The 15,120-nt window shown below is 38.7% G+C and overlaps 1 long non-coding RNA gene across 1 annotated transcript in view; it reads right to left on the reverse strand.

The window, feature by feature from the left end:
* LOC131276709 (uncharacterized) overlaps nucleotides 1-11,991 on the reverse strand; it is a 79,059-nt gene extending 67,068 nt beyond the window's left edge. The window contains exon 1 of the long non-coding RNA XR_009184102.2: nucleotides 11,620-11,991. This is a non-coding gene — a long non-coding RNA (uncharacterized lncRNA). The remainder of the gene's footprint in view (nucleotides 1-11,619) is intronic.
* Between the last annotated feature and the right edge of the window lie 3,129 nt (nucleotides 11,992-15,120).

The following is a 15,120-nucleotide window of genomic DNA, read 5'->3' on the forward strand; positions in this document are numbered from 1 at the left end:
GTATCTGCATGGTGAGTCGAGTACCAGCATGGCAAGCTGAGTGCCTGTACAAGTGCCCACATGGTAAGCCAGGGCCCTTGCAGCAAGCTGAGTGCCAACCTGGTGAGCCAGTGCCTATGCAAGTGAGTCACACAACAAGATGAAGATGCAACAAAAGAGAGATGAAGGGGAGAGTGACGGTGAAGCACAGCAGGGACCAGGTACTAAAGTGGCGCAATTGACAGGGAACCTCTCGCCACATCAGAGTTCCCCAGGATCAAATCCCAGTGAATCCTAGAGAAAGATAAGAAGACAAAAAGAGAAATAGGGAAGATCACACACAGAATAGACACAGCAAAACCAGTAGGGTGGGGGAGGGGAAGAAAAAAAGAAGGAATGCAGCATTAAAAGATGGGATAACATATATAACTCTTGAAGACCTTATGTTGAGTGAAGCAAACCAGGGACTGAAGGACAAATATTACATTACCTCACTGATAAAAATTAAGCAAATTGAGCACACTCACAGAGCTACAGTCTGGGAGACAGGTTTACAGGAGACAGAAAGGGAGAGTATGTTTGTTAGCCAATGCCCATATGGGCAAAATCTATAAGGCAGAAGGGTGTGGTTGTTCAGTAGTCCTGCATGACTAGTGGAACAGTGACCCTATTGGGTTGGGTAGTGCTGGTTTGTGAGGTGGGGAGTGTAGGGTGGGTTGGGCGGTCTACAAAACTGGGGATGGTTGGGGGAGGAAGCTGGTGAAGTTAGGGATTTGTGGTATGTGGTTGAAGCTACAAAGTTGGGAATGTATCTTTGGCAAATATGTGAGAAGGTTATTGGCTTAGGGTGTTGGATGTGGGGAACATTTGGGACAGGTTCACTCTTTTTCTTCAAGGAGTGAAGCCTGGTTGTTGCCATAGGAACTGAGGAGAAGGGGAGGGAGAAGAATAAATGGAACATGAGGCATTTTTGGGGCAATGGAATTATAATACATGATCTTGCAATAATGGATACAGACCACTTTAAATTTCATCAAAATTTATAAAAGTGTATGGTCCAAAATAAATACCATAATGTAAATCATAAAGGATGGTTAGTAACAATGTTTCAATATTTGTACATCAATTGTAATAAATAAACCATCCTCAAGTAAAATGTTATTTATATGGGAGAGGGGAAAGGGGAAAAAGGTGATGGATATATGAGAATTCTTTATATTGTGTAAGTGACTTTTTTGTAAAGTTTTTTGAAGACAAAATGAAAAATATAATACATGGGTAAAAGGAAGAAAATAACACTGTACATATAAGACAACAGATTTTAAAGTATTGAAAGACATGTCAAAAAGTTTATTTTTTTTCCTCATTTTATTAAATGTATTTTTAAAATTTTTCTATTTTATTTCTTATTTTCAAAACTATAATTATTTTATCTTATTGATTCTTTGGTTATTTTATTGGCTTCATATTTGAAGAAGTTTTGGATCACAGAAGGATTGCATCTATTACAGGGGAGGATCATTGGGGTGGGGTGTCATGGATGGTGGATACACAGTAGGAAGTTAATCTGGTGCATATCTATAAGGCATATGAATATATTCAAGTGCTCATGGGGCACTGTCACATTGGGTTGAGTTTCACACAATAACCAAAAGAATACTGAATACCAATTCCTGGGAGCTCTGCCAGGATAATTGGAAAAACTAGAAAAACAACAACTAACCAATATAAAAGTAAGCAGAAGGAAGTGAATAATAAAGGTTAGAGAAGAAATCAATGAAATTATAACAAAAGACAATAGAGAAAATCAACAAAAGCAAAAACTGGTTCTTTGAAAAGATGAATAAAATTGATAAGCCCCTATCTAGAATAACAAAGAAAAAAAGAAAGCTACAAATAAATACAATCAGAAATGAAAGGGGGATGTTACAACTGACCCCACAAAAATAAAATGGACCACAGGAGAATATTGGGGAGGAGGTGAACATGGAAAATTGTCAGGTACATGGTTGAAACTATAAAGTTGAGAAAACTCTTCAGAAAATATAAGGAAAGGTTATGGATTTAAGGTGTTTGATGGGGGCACCTGGGGCAGGCTTCTAGGGAGTAAGTGCTCATCTTGTCATATTGTGTTATATCAGTGGGTGGTGGCCCATACAATGAGTGGGAAGGTGTTGTAACCCCATCCTGGGGAGGCCTGATATTCTCATACAGAGGGGAAGGTGTCTCTTGAGAGCATGGGTGGCTCCCAATGGGGGAGGACAGACTAGTGTGTCAAGCCCTCAGCACAGTTGCAAGTATCTATGAATCTTGTCCTTCAAGCAGTGAAGCGTGGGAGTCACTGTGAGCCCCAAAGGGAGGGGAGGGGAAGAGAGTAATAGAATAGATGGAAGCAGTGGTAACTGAGGGGCAATGGAAGTGTTCTGCATGATCATGCAATGATGGATATAGACCATGTTAAATTTTACCAAAAATTTATAAAAGTGTCTAAAATGTAAACCATAATGTAAACCATAATGTAAACATTGTTAGTAGCTATGTTTCAATATTCATACATCAGTTGTAGTAAATGTAACATCCACAAGCAAAAAGATCATGGCTGGGGAAAGGAGAAATGGGGAGAATGTTGTGTATATGGGAGTCCCCTATATTCTATATGTGATTTTATTGTGAACTAAAACTTTTTTGAAGACATGATAACAAAAAGATGTAAGACATTGAGGAAGAAATGGAAAAGATTGCCTTGCCACTGCACATGCAGGACAACAGCTATTAAAGTGATGAAAGGCAAAATGTTAAAAAAAAAATTTGTATTTTTCACTTAATACCACAATTTATTTTTTACTTTATTTTTTCTAAATTACAATGTATTTTATTTCTAATCTTTAAACCAATCATTACTATTTTATTTCCTTTTAATGGAATTAGGCAATGTATTAGGCTTCATTTTTGAAGAAGTTTTGGATCAGAGGGGTTCAACTATGGCAGGGGAGGAGCACTGCTGTGGGATGTCATTGATGGGGGATATATAGGTGGGAGTTCTCCAGGGCATGCATATAGGGTATATAGATATGTTTGTCTATTCATGGGATACTGACATAGGAGGTACAGTTTCAAATGACAACTGAGGGAGTGCTGTGTTCACATCCTAGGGAGCTCTGTCGCATTCCCCAATTGAACAGTGACAATCCCCCAAGTGCAAGGGCAAAGACCAGTGAAGGATGGTCCAATGATGGGCCCTTGATATTAATGGCTATGCTTATGAGCCTATGTGCTTGAAATGTCAACATGACCTAGATCTACAGGATGCCTAAGAGTTACCTCCTGAGAACCTCCATGTTGCTCAAATGTGGCCACTCTCTAAGTCAAACTGAGCATGTAGATGCATTAACTTCCCCCCAGCATGGGACATGATTCCCGGGGATCAGCCTCCCTGGTGCCGATGGACTACTACTAATCACTAGTTGGTGATGCAACTAGAAAAAGATCTGAATAAAAGGGGGGAATGGTAAACAAATGAGTTAATGTGGCTAAGAGTCTCCAAAAAAAGAGTCAGGAGGTCATCAGAGGGGTCAGACTTACACAACCCTCAGGAGGATCCCAGAGACAGCCAAAGTAGATACCACAACAGGTAATGGTGCTCCTGAGGGCTGCAGAGACACACAGGTCCTATGGTCATGGAAGATGGCTCTGGACTTCAGTGCCTTGTCAGTGGGCCCCACTTTGTAATTTGTGTCCCAGAGTGTCGTGGAGTTTGACTCAGATGTGACCTTTCTACACATGCCTCTTCTGTTACTTTTACTGAACCTGTGGTTGGTGCTGAGGTTGGTGTTTGTCCAGGAGACATGAATCCCTGGACTAACCATGTCCCAGCTGGGTCCTGAGCTTGAGGAGATTTTCAAGGCAACACCTACTCTCTCCAGTTTATTGGACTTACCCAGGTCAGCTAACAGGGAGATGAGGATGGTCAACCACCATACCAAGGAACTGAAAGTGCCTACAACTGCAAGCAGGAGAATCCCATCCATCAGCCACGTGGGATCTAAGCCCTCTCTCAATTTAGAGGAGGAGTGGGTATCACCATCCCAGGGACCTCAGAATGGAGGAATAAAATATAGCCTAAAGTGGACTTACTGGTATTCTACTATAGAAATATTGTGACTGTAGCAATGGGAGAAATTATATCATTTATGTGGAGAAAGTGGCCAAAGGAGTTGCTGAAGGCAGGGAGAGGGAAAAGAGGTATGATATGGGGGCATTCTGGGGACTTGGAGTTGTCCTAAATGATATTGCAGGGACAGATGCTGGACATTATATATCCTGCTATAACCCACTGAACATACTGGGGGAGAGTGTAAACTACAATGTAAACTATTATCCATGCTGTATTGCAGTGCTCCAAAAGGTATTCATCAGTTGCAATGAATGTGCCACACTGATGAAAGATGTTGTTGATGTGGGAGGAGTGGGGAGGGTGGGGTGTGAGGTATAACAGAACCTCTTATATTTTTTAATCTAACATTTTTGTGATCTATGTATCTTCAAAAAAATACAATTAAAAATAAATAAATAAATGGTCATAATAATTGAAGATTCCATGCTCATGGACTAGAGAACACTAATTATTATTAAGATATCAATTCTACCCAAATTGATATATAGATTCAATGCAATCCTGACAAAACTTGCATCATTATTTTGTAAACAAGCAGAAAACACAATTTTCAAATTATTTGGGAGGGTAAGTAGCCTTAAATAGTGAAAAACATCTAAAAAATGAAAAGTGAAGATGGAGAAATTTCACTTTGGTCTTTAAATGATATTACCCAGCTAAAGCAGTAACAAAACAGCATGGTACTGGCATGAAGATAAAAACACAGACCAATGGAACCAAATGGATGTTTCAGAAATAATCACTTCTATGGTGAAGTGATTTTTGACAAGGCTGTTAAAGCCACCCAGTTGGGGCAGAATAATCTATTCAAGAAATTGTGCTGGGAGAACAGGAAATCCATAGCCCAAAGAAGGAAAGGGGACCCTATTTCAAACTTTATACCAAAATTAACTCAAAATGGATCAAAGGCCTAAATATAAGAGCTAGAAATAAAGTTCCTACAAGAAAATGTAGGAAAACATCCTCAAGACCTGGTGGTATGAGGTGGATTCTTTAACTTTACACTGAAATAAGGAACAAAGAAATGGAAGATAGGGGACCTCCTCAAACTTAAAAGCACTTCATGATTCAAAGGACTTTGCCAAGAAAGTGAAAAGGCAGCCGACTCAATGGAAAAATATTTGGAAACCACATGTCCAATAAAGGTTTGATTTCCATTCTATTTAAAGAGATCATACAACTCAACAAAAAAAGAGCAAGGAATCCAATTTTTAAAATGGGCAAAAGACTTAGGCATTTCTCCAAAGAGGAAATATAAATGGCCAAAGAGGACATGAAAAAATGTTTAATATCAGTAGCTATTAGGGAAAAATCAAATCGAAATGACACTGAGATATCATCTCACACCACAGAGAATGGCCATTTTTTTAAAAAAAAGTTAAGTTCTGGAGAGGATGTGGAGAAAGAGGAATGCTCTTTCATTGTTGGTGGGATTGTAAAATGGTGCAGCCTCTATAGAAGACAGTTTGGGAGTTCTTCAGGAAGACAGTTTGGGAGTTCTTCAGGAAGCTAAATATAGATTTACCATATGATCCAACAATTCCTTTTCTTGGAATATATTCAGAAGAACTGAAAACTGTGATGCAAACAGACATTAGCACAGCAATGTACATAGGTGCCAAAACATGGAAGCAACCCACATGTCCATCCACCAATGAACAGGTAAACAAAATGTGGTATGCAGATATGATGGAATTCTAAGCTGCTTTAAGAAAAAATGAATTGGGACATATATGATAACATGGATGAACTTTAAGATATTATTTTAAGTGAACTAAGCCAGAGACAAAAGGAGAAATATTGTCTGGTCTCACTAATATGAATTAAATATGAAGAATAAATGCTTGAAGTTAAAATCTAGAGTAAAGGTTTTTAGGAGATAAAAGGAGGGCTGAGAAGGTGTACTGATGTTTAATATATGTGGAAGTTTAAATTAATTTGACTGTAAATGTGTGGAAATGGGTTTGATGGTAAAACATAGTGAGTAGTACTAACGTAACTGGACTATAATTGAGGCTGAAAAGGGTAGCCTCATGATGTAAATGTGAATTGAATTAAAGCTCTAGAATAATCTAGGGGTTGAATATCATAGTTAACCCAGAGGTGGTTGAGAATTTTGGCTAATAGTTCAAATATGAAAAGTCCTTCCATGAAATACAAAAATGTACATCACTATTGCAAGGTGGTAAGAATGTGGAGAAGCATGGAAAAAATACAATTAATTTAACCTATGGATTATTGTTAACAACAATACTGTAATATTCTTGTATCAATACAAAGAGGTACTGTGTTCATAATAGGGGGAATGGAAATATATACAAAATGAATACTATAGACCACAGTTAGTGGTAATATTCTCATTTTTTAATCTCATAATATGTAACAAATGTTCCACAACAATATAGTGTGTTGATGGATAGTTGTTGTGTGGGAATTCCACACATGTTCATGATTGATTTGAAATTTTACAACCCTAATAAAAATATATTTTAGAACAAGAAGTAAAATTATCTCTATTTTGAGAGGACATGATCTTATAAGTAAAAAATCCTATAGCAACCACACAAACACATGTCTATTTACACTCATGCACACACACACCCTATCTACTAGAGCTAATACATAAATGCAATAAAGTTTCAGGGTAAAAGATTAACATGCATAAGTTAGTTGTATTTAGGCAAACAGATTGTGAGAATCCAAAAAGAAAATTAAGAAAAATATAATTTTCAGAGGCACCAAAATAATAAAATTGCTATGAATAATTTTAACCAAAATATACAAAATTTGTATAATATCTATAAAATATTGCTGAAAGAAAATAAAGAGGACCTGAATAAAAGGAAAGATAGCCCATTTAATGGAATGGCAGATTTAATATAGTTAAGGTGGCAATTCTACCCTCAGAACATTTAGAAATACAATGAATGCTTATCAAAATCTCATAGCCACTTAAAAAAATAAAAAACCAAGAAAATTCTTCCCCTCTTAATGAAAATGCTCTAATAAAGATGGACATGAACGCACAACTGTGATTCTACCAAATACCACTCACTGTACACTTCAGATGAATTTTATTCTTTATTAATATGTACCATAAACTTGATTTGTTTTAAACAAAATAAATACAAGAACCAACCCTTGAAATCATGGAATTATGAAGACACCTTAATAGATAAAATTATACTGAAAAAGAACAAAACTCGAAGGTATCCAACTCTATAATTCAAAATGTATTACAAATCTACGTTTATTGACGTAATATGATATTGGCATAAAGGTAAACACCTAAACAATAGAATAGAATTGATTCTTCAGAAATAAACCTATATATATATCATCTATTTATTTTTAACATACATAGTACCACGGTCTTGCACTCAGGAAAGAACAGTGTCTTCACCACATGGTGGTGGAACAACTGGATATGTACATACAGAGCATGAATTTTGATCTTTACCTTGTATACTTGTCATTTAGCAATGTAAATATAAGAGCAAAACTATACCACACTTACAAGTAAATATAGGGGAAATTCTTCATTACTTTTCATGTGGCAATTGATATTTAGATATGACATTAAAATAATTAAAAATAAAAATAAACAAATTGTTTCTCACAAAAACTAAAAGCCTTTTAATCAAAGGAAACCCTACCAAGAAAATAGTAAGATAACCTACATAAAGGAAAACATAAGTTTCCAATCATACATCTGATAAGGGCCTAATAACACAGAAGATATATATTTTTAAAATCCTTTACCCTTGAACATAAAGACAAATAATATGATTAAAAATGGGCAAAGTATTTTGAGTAGACATTTTTTCAAAGAATATATGCAACTGGATAAAAACACATGAAATAATGCTCAACATCTTTACTTATTAGGGATGTGGAAATCAACATCAAAATATGACATTACTTCAAATCTGCCAGGATAGTTTTACTTTTTCTGAAAGTCTAAAACAACTGTTGATAAGGATGTAGAGAAACTGGAATCCTTGTACATAGCTGGTAGGTATGTGCAATGGAACAACCACTTGAAAAATATTTATGCAGTTCTTCAATAAGATTGACACTAAATTTGCTGAACATCTAGCAATTTTCTTCCTTGTTAGATACCCCTCAGAACTGAAGAAAGATATTCAAGTAATTGTGTACAAATGTTCTCATTAGCATTATTTAAAATAACAGGTAGAAACAACCAAAATTTCTATCGCCTAATATATAAGCAAAACGTGTAATATCCATACATTGGAATTTTGTTCAGTTTTAAAATGGAATGAATTAATTTATAACCTATACCATGGAAAAGACCTGAAAATGTGCTAAGTGTTTTCAAAACTTAGGTCAGATAGAAAAGGACAATTTATAGAAGATTCCATTTACATATAATATCTAGCAGAGGAAAATCAAGAGATAGAAAGATGATTAATGGTTGACAGGGACTGAGGGGAGTCAAAAATATGGAATAACTACTTTTGTGAGTATGAGGTTTCCTTTGGAGTTTATAAAATTTTCTGAGATTATATAAACCATATATTGCCTAAGAGTTACCCCCTGAGGGCCTCCTTATTGCTCAAATGTGGCTTCTAAATCAAACTCAGTATATAAACACACTATCTCCCCCTATCATGGAACAGGACTCCTGGGGATGAGCCTTCCTGGCACGGAAGTATTATTACCAAGCACCAACTAGCAATAAACCTGAAAACAGACCTTGACCAAAAGGGGGAATGGTAAATACAAGTGAGTTTTTATGGCTAAGAGATTTCAAAGTGAGCCAGGAGCTCATTCCAGAGGTTATACTTGTGCACATCTCAGCAGGATCTCACTGCCACAGTAAACAATGCCTCAAAAAGTGGGGCTACTGAGGACTCTAGAGATATCCAGACAGTATAGGCAGGGCGGACAGCTCAGGAGTTTGGCACCCTGAGAGTGGGCCTTACTTTGGAATTTATGCTCCTCATTGTGACAGAGCTAGACTCATCTGTGGTTTCCCTACACATGGTTCTTCTGCATCTTCTATTTGAAGCTACAGGTAGTATTATACTTGATAGGTGTATGTCCAAGACACTTAAATCTTTGGTCTGTCCCCATGGCAGTTGGGTTCTGAATGTCAGCAGAGTTGCAAAACCTACTTTCCAGTTCATTGAGCTCACCCAGAACAACAATTTGATGATGAAAGACAAAACCTATCCCAAGGAACAGAGAGTCTGCAACTGCAGGCAAGATAGTTCCATCCATCTGTCCCAAGGAATCTAAGTTCCCTTTGAATTAAAGGCAGAGTAGGCATCACCATCCCAAAATCCTCAAGATTGGGGAATGAACAATGGACTAAAATGGAATTACTATTATTCTACTATAAACTTATTATTGTAGCAATGGAAGAACTTTTAGCATTCATGTGGAGGGAGTGATCACTGGAGGTTCTGTGGGGAGAGGAAGGAAGAGGTGTAATATGGGGGCATTTTGGGGACACTGGAATTGTCCTGAATAACTTTGCAATGACAGATACAGGCCATTATATATTTTGTCATAACTTACAAAATTATGCATGACAGAGTATAAGCTATACTATGAACTATAATCCATGGTTAGTAGCAAAGCTTGAATATGTGTCCATAAATTATAACAAATGTACCACACTAATGTAGTATATTGTTAACGTGGGATAGTGTGGTAGGGGGAGGGAGTGGGATATATGGGAATCCCCTATATTTTCATGTAACATTTAGATAATTTAAAGTCTCTTTTTAAAAAATTGGGGGCTGGAAGCTGTATCAGTCTAACAAAATGGCAAGATCTCACCAAAGACAATCTAGAATTACCATGTTCATTTCGGGAAATGTCCACTTAGAAAAAACTATTTATCATTCTAGAAAAGGAGCACCAAAACAAAACAGCTAAATGAAATGTCTACTACATTTAATACTCAGAATTTGCCAAGAAATGCAAGAAAAATAGTTTCTTTAAAGGACTCTTCGCAAAAGACAAATGAGAAAGTGTAAGCTCAGAGGAATTTTGTTTTGCTTTTGTGTCTGACAAATGGCTAAATTAGTTTTAATTGAAGCTATAAGTTCTGTATTTGTGTCTGTCTGTATGTTTGATGTATGACATTTTCCTATCTTTGAATACTATCACCAAAGTAACATGGAATTCATTCAAAGAGCTCTATACAAGTTGGCTTAAAGATAAATAAGCACATATGTAAATCAATAGTTGTATAATTCCCAAAATTAAGGAAAACAAAATTCTAATATTTCCGGTGAAAACAGAAGTAAAAGCAAATTTCTTTTAAAAAATTAAATTTTTAGACAATAGCATTACCAAACTTGTTACTTATTCGTTGAAACAGGAAGCATTTTTGCCATTGCCAACATCATGTGTTGTACCTGGGTAGACACTTCTGAGGAAGGTGAGACACAACTGCATGAAATAACTGGACAGACTACATGGTTTAAATAGGTAGGCCTTCCTCAAGGACCTGATTTGATAACATTGATTTCAGTTGGGTCAAATCATGAGTCCTGGGCTTAGGAGATAACTAGGATGTAGGCAGTTGGGCCTTTTATCACTCTAGTACTCATTGCAGTTTCCCTGGTGTACTGTTTACTCTCAAGAGTTTTGAATGTATGTTCCCAGCCACTTGTGATGGAGCAAATGATTTCTTCATGTCTGGAATGACATAAAAGTGATGATCATGGAAAAACTGGCATCAGGAACATCTATGAGCCCAACATGAAAATAATCTGCAAGTACTACACTAAGACCTTAGGCAGTAACTGAAAATGGGCTCCACATTCTACACTTTCATCACAACTCTCAATGGCCAGATCAAACAGGGGGCCCTCGCTGGACTCCTTTGTGCTAAGCCTTACATCAGTAAACTGAAGCTTAACTTAGTTTCTACCTCTTGTACGTGCTCCTTTCTCACTTAGTGCACCATTTTTGTTATACTTTTCATTTCTGGAACTCTCCAATCTAGCAGCAGTTCAGTTTAACCCTCCCCCTCCATTTTTCTCGTTGAGGCTTTTCTGCCAAACATTTCTTCCCTACTAGGTTATCCTGCCTCTGAGAGTCAGACAGGGTCATTCCAGAAAGGTGGGACCCCCAGAAGAGTCCATAATGAATTCCACCAAAAGTAGTATCTGGATTGAGTGAGGGCGCTACTAGGCCATAGCCATTCTGCTGCGACTCTACTCCCTACCCTCCTCAAATGGCGGCCTTGTTGCTTTTAGCATTCCTCAGCCGCTTGTTTTCAGCACTAGGTCTCTGTGAGCTTTTGCCTCTGTACCTGGATATGCATGGGGTTCTATCGCACTACTGTGAGGTTCTCGAAAATCTGTTTCCCGGGTGAGAGGTATCCAGGCTGCCAGCTGCCTCTGGAGAAATCCCAAGCGTTGAACAGACCAGTTGGGAGGGAAAGGAGGAGGACCTGTAGGTCCTTGACGGGAATTTCCTACCTGCTATTTTTCTCTTTCTTCAATTCAGCATTTGTGGAGTCCCCCAGTCTCAGCCACTCTCCAGAGACTCAGGGGAGACGTTTCCAGGAGACGGCTTCCGTCGCTGTGTTGATGACGTCACCCCTCCACCGCTGATTTTTTTTTTTTAAAGAAGGAGAGATTGAACCCAAGACCTGTACACGGAAAACAGGCGCTCACCCACTGAGTTGCATCTGCTCCCCAATGCCAGTCGATTTTCTCATTTGTTTGTTTTGTTTTTAGTGGGTACCAGGGATTTAACCCAGGACCTCCCACATGGGAAAAGCAGGGAACCACCTCCCTCCCTGATTTTTTTCTGACTTTATCTCAAGTTCAAAAAATAAAAAACAGACAAAAGGAAGCTTAACAATTTAGGGAAGCATTAATCTAAAATCTTCTTTCCAGTCACATTTATCTTATTTATCCTAAAAGCTAACGACTGTTTCCCCAGTGTTAAGAAAGACACATAAATGGGTTCCCCGTCTCCCGCAGGCTCCGTCCGTAGGGACCGGGCCGGCCGGGCGAGGAGGCGGGACCTGTCGGGGCTGCCACCACCGCCGCAGCGGCTTCTCGGGCTGCGTCCCCCGCGAGCCCGGCGGCGCCAGGAGCCCTCGCTGAGGGTCCTCAGTCCGCCGCCCCCTCAGCCGTCCCGGCTTCTCCTCCCGCGGTGGAGATGGCGCCGCGCTCCGGCCAGGAGGAGGCTCAGAGCTGAGCGAGCAGCCCCAGCTCCTTCCGTCCAAGCTGCTGCGGGAGGAGGACGAGGCCCCGCAGGCCGCGAGGCCAAAGGGACCGCTGAGGTCGCTGCCCTCGCCTGGGCCCCGCAGCCGTGACCTCCCGCCCCGCGGGCTGCGTCCCGCCGGCCCCGCCTCGGCTGGAGGGAGGGGGGCGCCGGGCCCCCAGACCCCTCTCACTCCGCGGGAGGCGGCGGGAGGCCGGGTCCGCGGGCGCCGTGCCTGGCTCCAGCCTCCCTCCTCCCGGCCAAGGGCAGAGCCGGGGCCCGGGCTCGGCGCTGGGACTTTCTAAGCTCGGGCTCTCCCTGGGCCGAGGCCCAAGCCGGGGTGGACGGAACACGGCCGCGGCGGTGCCGAGGGCTAAAGGGCTGCTCTCTTCCCACCTCCACGCACTGGTGGCTCCGTGGGGGGCGCCCTTAGATCTAGCCCCTGCCTCGGCCCTGCCCTGCGACACTTCCTGCCGCCCGGTGCTCGGCTGCCTGGGTCTCCAGGTGGAGCCCTAGCGCCTGCCCACCTGTCAGCTTCCTGAAAGGGGATGGTGGTCTTCTTCGTTGGTTGGAGTGTTATTGAATAAATCTATTGGTGCGGCGTCAATGTTATTACTACTACTAGGAGTAGTATTCTTTTTACTTTTGAATACTAGCCAGAATGAAAAGGAATTCCAGTACTTGAGCCTTTCGGACAGTGGGTTATGTTACTGAAGATTTTATTAATCAGATATTTTCTGACCAGTGGGATGGAAGAATATGTGGACACTGGGTTTTGTGCTTCATAATTGTTGAGGGCTCATTTATAGGTCCAGAGATGGAAAAGTCCTACTTTTAATGAGTTCTGCCACAGCCTTTGAAATAAGCTATTTTTAGCCCATAAAAAAAGATATATAAATGATTCGACGTAGGTTACATGTCATGACCAACGTCTCCTTCTTAATGAAGAAATTGAAGAAAAAATCTTTGATCTTATTCATAGTTCATAAAATTAAACATGTATTTTTCCCGTTAGCAGCAATATAGCACCTTCTTTACCATTTCTACAAAAATATTACAATATTACTGATAACTATAAGCCACAAATTTTATTAGTTGTATTTTTCCTATTTATCACAAAATTCTTAACATCTTGTCATTGAAGAACATTCTTGTATTTATAGTATTAACCACAATCCTCATCTACCACCAAAATCACCATTTTATGCAACTCCTAGATTACCGTTATGTTGTCATTCAATTAACATTAACCTCTCTAGACTACATCTTTCAACTTCAATCCCAGGTTATAAATAAGCAGTGTGTGTAATAGTCATTATAATGTGCTATGTCAACTCTATCCATTACAGTATATTTACAACTGACCTCATTAAACATTCTATATACATTCAGTATCATCTCCCGTTCTTAACCAGCATTGTCTCCTAATCTATACACTATAATGTAATTCCTTAAGTTTACTGATTGTATTTAGTTCATATCAATGAGAACATACAATATTCATCCTTTTGTTTCTGTCTTATTTCACTCAACGTAATATCATCAAGGTTTATCCTTATTGACACATGAATCCTGATTACATTTCTTCTTACACCCAAATAGTATTACATAGTATGTATATACCACGTTTTGTTTATCCATTCATCAGTTGATTGACATTTAAAATTTCCATCTTTTAGCAATTGTCAGTTTTACCGCTATGAACATGGCTGTGCAAATATCTTTTAGCATCTTTGCTTTCAGTCCTTCTGCATGTATTTTACTAGTAGTAGGATGGCTGAAGCAGAGGGCAGTTCTATATTTAGCTTCCTGAGGGACCATCAAATTATCCTCCGTAGAAGCAAACCATTAACATTCCCACCAACAGTGAAGAAGTGTTCATATTTCTCCACATCCTCTCCAGCACACATAGCTTTCTATTTTTTTAATAATTACCATTCTATAAGGCATGAAACTCTCATTGTACTTTTCACCAGCATTTCCTAATAGCTAGAAATGCAGGGCATCTTTTCATAAGCTATATTGGTCATTTGTATTTCTTCTTAGAAAAAATGTCTATTCAAGTCTTTTGCCCATTTTTAAATTAGGTTTTCATATTTCTGTCATTGAGTTATGTGATCTTTTGGTATAACATGGAAATAAAACCCTTGTTGGATATGTGGCTACTGAAGATTTTCTCCCATTGAAGAGTCTGCATTTTTACCTTCTTAAAAACTTGTTTGAAAAACAAAAGTGTTTCATTTTGAGGAAGTCCTAAGTCCTATTTCTCTAATCAGTTTCTGTAAAGTAAGCTGTTAGAGTTTTCATTGGTAATGTATTGAACCTGTAAATGAACCTGAGTAGAATTGACTTCTTCATGTATGAACACGGAATGTCCTTCCATTTCTTTAGTTCTTCTTTGTTTCCTTTTAGCATTGTTTTATAGTTTTCTGAATAAAGATCCTTTACATTTCTTGCTAAATTAATTTCTAGATATATGAGTGTTAATTCTATTTCATTGCTTTATATATATGTTCTTGTCCCAGTATCAAGCTGTTTTGATTACTGTGACTTTGTAATAAATTTTCCTGTCAGGAATTATGAGTGTTCCAATTTCATTCTTCATTTTTTCAAAATGGCTCTAGATATTCGGGGACCCTTACACTTCCATATAAATTTGTTTGTTGCCTTTTCCATTTATGCAAAAATAGTTGTTGGCATTTTTATTCAGATTGCATTGAATCAATAAATTGCTTTGGATAGGATTTACATTTTAACAATATCTA

This window comes from Dasypus novemcinctus, chromosome 30 (assembly GCF_030445035.2).
Source record: "Dasypus novemcinctus isolate mDasNov1 chromosome 30, mDasNov1.1.hap2, whole genome shotgun sequence".
Taxonomy (NCBI): domain Eukaryota; kingdom Metazoa; phylum Chordata; class Mammalia; order Cingulata; family Dasypodidae; genus Dasypus; species Dasypus novemcinctus.